Raw genomic sequence first — 10,932 nt, 5'->3', positions numbered from 1 at the left:
TACATTATTATTAAAATCACTTCCGACACCATGTATTATCTAAAATAAGGAGTAACGTCAACAAGGTTCTAGCTTCAGCATGTTTTACCAATTGTCGTGGGAAATTATATAATTAGTCATGCTATCCCTTGTTTTACTGCTTAACCCTCCCGTGGTCCTGGGGTCAGGGTGACCCAGGTCCTGTGTGTGGAGGGTTCCCCTTTCTGTGCTCTGTGCTCGCGGGTCAGAGCGACCCAGGCCCTGTGTTTCCAGGGCTCCCACTCTGCACTGGCGGGTCACAGCGACTGGCGAGGCGTGTGCCGTTGAGTGTAGTAGAGAGTCTGCGAGTGTGGCGAGGTTGTGCCCGGCTCCCCCGCTCTGCGCTCTGCTCTCTGCGCTCACGTGTCAGAGCGAACCTGCCAGCCACGGGCCGTTGATTGTAGTATAGAGTCTGCGAGTGTGGCGCTCTGCGCTCTTAGCTCTGTGCTCTGCGCTTGCGGGTCAGATCGACCGTGGCAGCCACTGGTGTATGCCGTTGAGTGTAGTAGAGAGTCTGCAAGTGTGGAGAGGTTGTGCCCAGCTCCCCGCTCTGTGATCTGCGCTTGTGGGTCAGAGCGACTCAGCCAGCCACTACACAGGTCTAGACATGCCTCGCTGTGTGCTAGAGAGCAGCCAAGTGTTATAGTTGTGCTCTGCGCTAGCGGGTCAGAGAGACCCTGCCAGCCACTGGCGAGGCGTATGCCGTCGAGTGTAGTAGAGAGTCAGCGAGTGTGGCTAGGTTGTGCCCGGCTCCCCGCTCTGTGCTCTGCGCTTGTGGGTCAGAGCGACCCTGCAAGCCACTACACAGGTCCAGACATGCCCCGCTGTGTGCTAGAGAGCAGCCAAGTGTTATTATAGTTGTACTCTGTGCTCTGCGCTCCTGAGTCAGAGCGACCCTGTCAGCCACTGGCGAGGCGTATGCTGTTGAGTGTAGTAGAGTGTCTGCGAGTGTGGCGAGTCTGTGCCTGGCTCCCCGCTCTGTGCTCTGGGCTCCCCGCTCTGCGCTCTTAGGTCAGAGCGACCCTGCAAGCCACTACACAGGTCCAGACATGCCCCGCTGTGTGCTAGAGAGCAGCCAAGTGTTCTTGTTGTGCTCTGTGCTCTGCGCTCGTGGGTCAGAGCGACCCAGGCCCTGTGTTTCCAGGGCTCCCGCAATGTGCTCTGCGCTCCTGAGTCAGAACGACCCTGCCAGCCACTGGCGAGGCGTATGCCGTTGAGTGTAGTAGAGAGTCTGTGAGTGTGGCGAGGTTGTGCCCGGCTCCCCCGCTCTGCGCTCGTGGGTCACAGCGACCCTGCCAGCCGCTACACAGGTCCAGACATGCCCCGCTGTGTGCTAGAGAGCAGCCAAGTGTTCTTGTTGTGCTCCGTGGCTCAGAGCGATCCAGGCCTTGTGTTTCCAGGGCTCCCGCAATGTGCTCTGCGCTCCTGAGTCAGAACGACCCTGCCAGCCACTGGCGAGGCGTATGCCGTTGAGTGTAGTAGAGAGTCTGTGAGTGTGGCGAGGTTGTGCCCGGCTCCCCCGCTCTGCGCTCGTGGGTCACAGCGACCCTGCCAGCCGCTACACAGGTCCAGACATGCCCCGCTGTGTGCTAGAGAGCAGCCAAGTGTTCTTGTTGTGCTCCGTGGCTCAGAGCGATCCAGGCCTTGTGTTTCCAGGGCTCCCGCTCTGTGCTCTGCGCTCTGTGGGTCAGAGCGACCCAGCCAGCCGCTGCACAGGTCCATTTGTGCTCCGCTGTGTGCTAGAGAGCAGGCAAGTGTTATTGTTGCTCGGGTGGGGTGGGTCAACTGCACACGGCTACATACAAGCGCACAAGCGAGCCTCGTGCATTTTCGGGTATCGGTCTCCCGCGTAAGCCGGTCGGCCGGCCCTACGTAGAGAGGATACTAATATTGTCAGCGGCACCCCACACACACACACACACACACAAAGTGACCGGCGCCCCACCCGTGCCAAGTGCGCTCTTCCCCGCCGTTCAGCGGACCCGATCAGTGGAGCCGAGCGGCCATGGCTATGCGTTTTACGGCTGCGCAGGTTCTAGAACAGATCTTGTCCCGCGTGGACCAAGAAGACTACTCAGATTGCCAGGAGGAAGAGGAGGAGGAAGAGGTTTCGGAAGACGAAGACGGGGGGGGAGGAAAACAACCCTGAGCACCGCGAGCTCGACGATGATTCTTCTCCCTCTTTTGAGGAAGAGCCAGAGGAAGAGCCCGAGGAAGCACCCGAGGACGTGCACGAGGACCGACGCGAGGAAGAGATCTCCTCGGCCCCGGACCAACGGGAGACGCCGTTGCTGTCGAAAAACGGCAAAATCGAGTGGTCCCCCATGGCCTACGGCCCTCGCGATCTGCCATGCCGGGCCGGACCAGACTCCGGGCCCCACGGCCTATGCCGCGACCCTGGCCCGCGACATCGCGTCCGCCTTCCACCTGTTTGTCACACCGGCGATAGAAAGGATAATTGTGGAAATGACGAACCTGCACGGGGCCAGAAAATACGGCGACGGCTGGCAACCCATGGACGCCACGGACCTGCGCGCCTAAGTTGGGCTGCTGATCCTAGCGGGCGTCTACAGCTCCCGAGGCAAGGCCGCGGCAAGCCTGTGGGACGCCGAGAGCGGCAGGACCGTGTTCCGAGCCACCATGCCGCTCAAGGTCTTTCACAGGTACTCGAGGCTGCTGCGATTCGACGACCGCCAGTCGAGACCCGCCAGACTCGCCATGGACAAACTCGCAGCCATACGGGGGGTCTGGGACCTGTGGGAGGCTGCCAGCCCTCTACAACCCGGGGCCCGACGTGACGGTGGAAGAGCAACTGGTCCCGTTCAGAGGTACTGTGCGTGTGCGTGCGTGTGCGCATATGTCTATAGAGAGGTAGTGCTGCTGTAGCAGCGGTACAAGCAGCGGCTGTAGTAGCACTAGCAGCGTGTGTAACACAAAAGGCCGTTGGCCCCCATGACACAGTAACGACACTAATCTCTTGTCCCCTTTCCAAAAGGCTGCTGTCCTTTCCATCAGTACATCCCCAGCAAGCCAGCGAAATACGGCATCAAGTCGTGGGTGGCCTGCAACGCCAAGTCCAGCTACGCTTGGAAGATGCAAGTGTACACCGGCAAGGCGGCCAGCGGAGGCCCCGAGAAGAACCAGGGGATGCGCGTCGTCTTCGATCTGACAACGGGGCTGAGCGGTCGCAACGTCACCTTCGACAACTTCTTCACCTCCTACGAACTGGGCCAGCGGCTCCTCGAGAGGAACCTCACCATGGTGGGCACGGTGAGAAAGAACAAGGCCGAGCTCCCGCCCGCGCTGCTCGAGTCCAGGGGCAGACAGGTCCTGTCCTCCAGGTTCGCCTTCACGTCACCACCACTCTGGTGTCCTACCTGGCAAAGAAAAACAAGAACGTGCTACTTTTGAGCACGCTGCACACAGAGGGCCACATTAGCGATCGCCGCGACAGGAAGCCAGCCGTCATCCTAGACTACAAGGGCGGCGTGGACAACCTAGACAAGGTGGTCGGCACCTACAGCTGCAGACGGATGACTGCCCGCTGGCCGCCTGGTCGTCTTCCACAACATCCTCGACGTGTCCTCCTACAACGCCTTTGTCATATGGCGAGAGATCAAGCCTGACTGGATGCCTCGCAAGCGGAACAATCTCAGGGTGTTCCTCGAGCAGCTGGAAAAGGCACTTGTGAAGCCGCTGATCCAAAGAAGGCAGCATCTCCCCCGCACAGAAGCGGCGTCAGCACTTGTCAAAGTCCTACAGAGTGCTACGGCGGCTCGGGATCAACAGCGCGAGGGCCCCGCCGCTGGCATGGCCGCTGCCAACGCTCGTTGCCCCGGCCACCGGGGCAAGTAAGAGGAAGAGGTGTCAGCTCTGCCCACCCAAGAAGGACTCCAAGACACACACGGTGTGCTGCAGATGTAAGAAATACATCTGCAAAGGCTGTTCACATGCCTACTGTCACTTGCGCATATTGGGCCTTTAGCCAGGACAGGACAGGGTGACCCGGAGGACGCAGGGACTAGACACAATACGAGGACGACGGGAGGGTTAAAGAATAGTCTCTTGTTATATGCTAGTGTTTTTACAAACGTGTCTTTGTGTGACTTGGTCATAAGACTGGGTTTACAACTAAGAGCTGTTTGGGTGCAACCGCAGCATGTGACATCCTGTGGGTTTACTATCTACAGGAAGTCACATGTATGGAAACTTGCAGACAGGAGCATTAAAACATTTTCTGTTGTGAATGCCCTCGGGCTATCAACCTTGTGCCATCTTAAATCTGCACATACAACTAATTGCCTTTTACAAACTATCTGCTGACTGCCACAAATACAAAAAGGATGAACTTCTCTATAAAAGCTGAGACCCGACACTGTTCGTTGGGCCTTAACTGCACAACTGTTGAATTGCATAGTTAACTGATCCATTTTAAACAATCCTATAATGGTGTTGTTTGAAAGAATCTGCAGTCTCTCTTCCTATAGAATTTCTCTGACACTGTCACGTCCTGATCTTAGTTTTTTTTTTACGTCTCTATTTTAGTTTGGTCAGGGTGTGAGTTGGGATGGGCATTCTATGTGTTATAGTTCTATGTGTTTGGCCTGGTATGGTTCCCAAACAGAGGCAGCTGTCAATCGTTGTCTCTGATTGAGAACCATGCTTAGGCAGCCTGTTTTCCAACTGTGGTTTGTGGGTAGTTTTCCGTTTCAGTGTTTGCACCATACGGGACTGTTTCGGTTTTCATTTATTCTCTTGTTCTTTTGTATTTAGTGTTCAGTTAATTAAAGGAAATATGAACACGTACCACGCTGTGCTTTGGTCTACTCCTTCTTCCTCAGACGAACATCGTTAGACACTACCTAGTCTTCGCGTGTCATACATGGGTACGGACACCCAACACAAAGGAATAAAAAACTAAAACAAACGTTGAAAATGTCTGCGGTATTTGACAATAGCGGGGTGAACAGGCAGTGGCTCGGGTGGTTGTTGTCCTTGATGATCTTTATGGCCTTCCTGTGACATCGGGTGGTGTAGGTGTCCTGGAGGGCAGGTAGTTTGCCCCCGGTGATGCGTTGTGCAGACCTCACTACCCTCTGGAGAGCCTTACGGTTGTGGGCAGAGCAGTTGCCGTACCAGGCGGTGATACAGCCCGACAGGATGCTCTCGATTGTGCATCTGTAGAAGTTTGTGAGTGCTTTTGGTGACAAGCCGAATTTCTTCAGCTGCCTGAGGTTGAAGAGGCGCTGCTGCGCCTTCTTCACAATACTGTCTGTGTGGGTGGACCAATTCAGTTTGTCTGTGATGTGTACGCCGAGGAACTTAAAACTTACTACCCTCTCCACTACTGTTCCATCGATGTGGATAGGGGGGTGTTCCCTCTGCTGTTTCCTGAAGTCCACAATCATCTCCTAAGTTTTGTTGACGTTGAGTGTTAGGTTATTTTCCTGACACCACACTCCGAGGGCCCTCACCTCCTCCCTGTAGGCCGTCTCGTCGTTGTTGGTAATCAAGCCTACCACTGTTGTGTCGTCCGCAAACTTGATGATTGAGACGGAGGCGTGCGTGGCCACGCAGTCGTGGGTGAACAGGGAGTACAGGAGAGGGCTCAGAACGCACCCTTGTGGGGCTCCAGTGTTGAGGATCAGCGGGGTGGAGATGTTGTTATCTACCCTCACCACCTGGGGGCGGCCCGTCAGGAAGTCCAGTACCCAGTTGCACAGGGCGGGGTCGAGACCCAGGGTCTCAAGCTTGATGACGAGTTTGGAGGGTACTATGGTGTTAAATGCTGAGCTGTAGTCGATGAACAGCATTCTCACATAGGTATTCCTCTTGTCCAGATGGGTTAGGGCAGTGTGCAGTGTGGTTGAGATTGCATCGTCTGTGGACATATTTGGGCGGTAAGCAAATTGGAGTGGGTCTATGGTGTCAGGTAGGGTGGAGGTGATATGGTCCTTGACTAGTCTCTCAAAGCACTTCATGATGACGGAAGTGAGTGCTACGGGGCGGTAGTCGTTTAGCTCAGTTACCTTAGCTTTCTTGGGAACAGGGACAATGGTGGCCCTCTTGAAGCATGTGGGAACAGCAGACTGGGATAGGGATTGATTGAATATGTCCGTAAACACACCAGCCAGCTGGTCTGTGCATGCTCTGAGAGCGCGGCTGGGGATGCCGTCTGGGCCTGCAGCCTTGCTGCAGTTTAAATGTTTAAACGTTTAAATGTTTTACTCACCTCGGCTGCAGTGAAGGAGAGTCCGCATGTTTTGGTTGCGGGCCGTGTCAGTGGCACTGTATTGTCCTCAAAGCGGGCAAAAAAGTTATTTAGTCTGCCTGGGAGCAAGGCATCCTGGTCCGTGACTGGGCTGGTTTTCTTTTTGTAATCCGTGATTGACTATAGACCCTGCCACATACCTCTTGTGTCTGAGCCGTTGAATTGCGATTCTACTTTGTCTCTATACTGACGCTTAGCTTGTTTGATTGCCTTGCGGAGGGAATAGCTACACTGTTTGTATTCGGTCATGTTTCCGGTCACCTTGCCCTGATTAAAAGCAGTGGTTCGCGCTTTCAGTTTCACGCGAATGCTGCCATCAATCCACGGTTTCTGGTTTGGGAATGTTTTAATCGTTGCTATGGGAACGACATCTTCAACGCACGTTCTAATGAACTTGCTCACCGAATCAACGTATTCATCAATGTTGTTGTTTGACGCAATACGAAACATATCCCAGTCCACGTGATGGAAGCAGTCTTGGAGCGTGGAATCAGATTGGTTGGACCAGCGTTGAACAGACCTCAGCGTGGGAGCTTCTTGTTTTAGCTTTTGTCTGTAGGCAGGGAGCAACAAAATGGAGTCATGGTCAGCTTTTCTGAAAGGAGGGCGGGACAGGGCCTTATATGCATCACGGAAGTTAGAATAGCAATGATCCAAGGTTTTACCAGCCCTGGTTGCGCAATCGATATGCTGATACAATTTAGGGAGTCTTGTTTTCAGATTAGCCTTGTTAAAATCCCCAGCCTCAGGATATGTGGATTCCAGTTTGCAAAGAGTCAAACAAAGTTCGTTCAGAGCCATCGATGTGTCTGCTTGGGGGGGAATATATACGGCTGTGATTATAATCGAAGAGAATTCCCTTGGTAGATAATGCGGTCGACATTTGATTGTGAGGAATTCTAAATCAGGTGAACAGAAGGACTTGAGTTCCTGTATGTTGTTGTGACCACACCACGTCTCGTTAACCATAAAGCATACGCCCCCGCCCCTCTTCTTACCAGAAAGATGTTTGTTTCTGTCGGCGCGATGCGTGAAGAAACCAGCTGGCTGCACCGACTCCGATAGCGTCTCTCCAGTGAGCCATGTTTCCGTGAAGCAAAGAACGTTACAGTCCCTGATGTCTCTCCACACTTGGACACCCGCCTCATGAAGATGTCTAACTGGCTCAACAAAGCGAAAGTCAGGCTGTAAAATGGTCAGGCATAGAAACATGGCTTGCGAAACAGAAACAGCTTTCAAAACCATGGACAAAATGTGTTCTTTTGTTTGTTCTTTCATTTCATACCATGCTAAACGCAGGTAAGAAGATATATATATTTGTAGAAATGGTTCCTTACCTCCTACAGTAATTGTACAAGAACACATTTCATATGCTATTAATAGCTATGCAAGTAAATCCATTGACTTTTTGCAATGAGGTAAAAAGAGGAGAGTAGGACGTGTGTGTTTAGTAGGGGAAGACCAAGGTTGGTTGTCTCACAGTGCTAATTATTCCCAGTCTAAATTGCTCTGTGTAATAATTTCAAAGTTAAAATGTGTTAACTTTGAAAGAGCTCATTCACCTGGTCAATTAATGTGAGCATGACAAAACATTGAGGTGAGGGGAATTTGTTTTTCATAGGTGAAGGTAAAAAATATAAACATGTCTTTGTAAATGTTTGAATTATGGGAGTATCCATTAAATTATGTTTGTTAAAAAGAGGAAAGAGAGCTTTATTTCAAACATATTTCTGAATTCCTAGGTCTAGCCATGTGGTAACTATCCATTGGACACATACGCCAGTCAGTTCAACGTCTAGTTTTCATTTACATTTGGTTGAGTTGTCAACATGAATTCAATGTGAAATCAACAAAATGTCACCAAATCGTTTACCAACCTTTTGCAACAAAATGCATTGAAAGTATAAAGAAATGTAACTTTTTCACTGTGACTGGAGATCAGAGTTTACCTGCCTATTTTTTAAACATTTCATTACTGATTAAAGCCCAAGCTCTTTTGAGCTTGTGCTGTAAAGAACTCCCTTCTTTGCCTTTGTGTCTTACACACCCACACTGCTTGGGTGGCAGGTAGCCTAGTGGTTAGAGCGTTGAACTTGTAACCAAAAGGTTGCAAGATCAAATCTCTGAGCTGACAAGGTAAAAAAAAATGTCAAGAACTTTGAAAGTTTCTTCAAGTGCAGTCACAAAAACCATCAATTGCTATGATGAAACTGGCTCTAATGAGGACTGCCATAGGAAAGGAACACCCAGAGTTACCTCACCCAGAGTTCATTACAGTTTCACAGAGTTCAAGTAACAGACACATCTAAACATCAACTGTTCAGAGGAGACTGCGTGGATCAGGCCTTCATGGTTGAATTGCTGCAAAGAAATCACTACTAAAGGACACCAATAAGAAGAGACTTGCTTGGGCCAATAAACACAAGCAATAGACATTAGACAGGTGGAAATCTGTCCTTTGGTCTGATAAGTCCAAATTGGAGATTTTTGGTTCCAACCGCTGTGTCTTTGTGAGACGCAGAGTAGGTGAATGGATAATCTCTGTATATGTGGTTCCCACCGTAAAGCATGGAGGAGGTGTGATGGTGTGGGGGTGCATTACTGATGACAATGTTTGTCATTTGTTTAGAATTCAAGGCACACTTAACCAGCATGGCTACCACAGCATTCTGCAGCGATAAGCCATCCCATCTGATGTGCGCTTAGTGGGACTATCATTTGTTTTTCAACAGGACAATGACCCAACACACATCCAGGCTGTGTAAGGGCTATTTGACCAAGAAGGAGTGATGGAGTGTTGCATCAGATGACCTGGCTTCCACAATCACCCAACCTCAACCCAATTGAGATGGTTTGTGATGAGTTGGACCGTAGAGTGAAGGAAAAGCAGCCAACAAGTGCTCAGCATATGTGGGAAATCCTTCAAGACTGTTGGAAAAGCATTCCAGGTGAAGCTGGTTGAGAGAATTTAAAGTGTGTGCAAAGCTGTCATCAGGGCAAAGTGTGGCTACTTTGAAGAATCTAAAATCTAAAATATATTTTGATTTGTTTGACACTGCCAGACCAGTGACTCCAATAGCTGCCATCCGGTCCCACATCACACTAGAGGCTTCATTCCGCGTTCTACTGACTGTTGACATGTAGTGGAAGGCGTAGGAAGTGCAAGCAGATCCATATCTTATTTGGATGTGAATAGGCGATGAGTTGAAAATCAACCAGCCCCAGAATTTCCACTTCCTGTTTGGAAGTTTGCCTGCCCTATGAGTTCTGTTATACTCACAGACATAATTCAAATAGTTTTAGAAACTTCAGAGTGTTTTCTATCCAATAGTGATAATAATATGCATATATTAGCATCTGGGACAGAGTAGGAGGCAGTTCACTATGGGCACGCAATTCATTCAAAGTGAAAATGCTGCCCCCTATCCCTAAAAGGATTTATTAACACCTTAGTTCCTGAAACCAACTAAGCTTTCATTCCCCTTTTTACTCCACTCAGTAACTGTTATCTACCCATTCTGTGTCACTCCTATCTTGCTCATTTCCTGGCTCTCCTTCTCCACCTTCTCCTCTCTGCTCTCAAAACTTCAAGGTCTCTGCAGTGAGTGGAGGGCTCCTCCGTCTGCCCTTTCTCCTATCTGTCTGTATCTCTTTACCATAACAGTCAGTAACAAATATATGTTGTTTCCAAATATGAACTAAGTGTCTAACTGTTTGGCCTTATCTGAACTCATGGATTTTTATAAACAACATGTCTATGGTTGCAATCTCTAAAGGCCTTACATAGGTTGATTAAGGTTATTTCGAACCTATCAATAATCCTGAATCACCACAGATGTCATATATTCCTGTCCCTGTTGGCCTGGATTAGGTTCTAAATACTTAACATAAATCTACCATTAATCCAGGGCTATGCCATTTCTTTCTTTTCATTGGTTCAAATTACAACTACGTCAAGGAACTAAAAACTCGTTCATAATGATCAGTTACTCAATTTACCTTAATATCAGTATCACAAATGACCTCAAATTCATTATCCAAATGGCCCTCCCCTGAGGCTGATCAGACCACAAGGGAAAGCCATGATAGAGGTCAAAGGTTATACCACCCTTTTACAGTCGTGTTCCATACTATTTTAGACAAATTAAAGTACCCTTTATGTAAAGAATTCACGTGTTTAATTAAAACTCAGAAAACAAAAACTTCTAATATTCTGTGTGTACCCCTTTAAGATACTGTGTCTCTAGGAAAATGGAAATCTCCCTATTCCCAAACGTTTACTACAAACAAAACCTAATAATAATGATAATTGTATTGTACTACCCCAAATCATTGGTTTTACATTTCCTCAATGGTTATATCTAAAACCCATTCAGTCTCTCTTCAAATAGTCTCCCCAAAATGCTTGATAGGAATACCCTGCCATTAGACACACACAACTATGATTAATGTGCACTGTCCCTTTAAAATAAAGTTAACTCAACCTGTAATCCACTTTGCGGACCTGTCTTGGTTCCCCTTAAACAGATTATATTGTTAGTATACATTAACTTCCTGTTCAAATTCACTGGTGTTACCTAAAAAATCAAACCAAAAATCTATAACCGGGAACTATTACAAAGTTTTACGATTCAACTATTCAG

The 10,932-nt window shown here is 49.4% G+C and overlaps 1 pseudogene; it reads left to right on the top strand.

Annotated features, from left to right (window-relative positions):
• The first annotated feature begins 2,184 nt into the window (after positions 1-2,184).
• Positions 2,185-3,873, top strand: LOC109904664 (piggyBac transposable element-derived protein 4-like; annotated as a pseudogene).
• Positions 3,874-10,932: the final 7,059 nt, after the last annotated feature.

The sequence above is a fragment of the Oncorhynchus kisutch genome, linkage group LG2 (assembly GCF_002021735.2).
Source record: "Oncorhynchus kisutch isolate 150728-3 linkage group LG2, Okis_V2, whole genome shotgun sequence".
Classification (NCBI taxonomy): domain Eukaryota; kingdom Metazoa; phylum Chordata; class Actinopteri; order Salmoniformes; family Salmonidae; genus Oncorhynchus; species Oncorhynchus kisutch.
The sequence above is the reverse complement of the archived record's forward strand: the minus strand, read 5'-3'. Positions and strand labels throughout refer to the sequence as shown.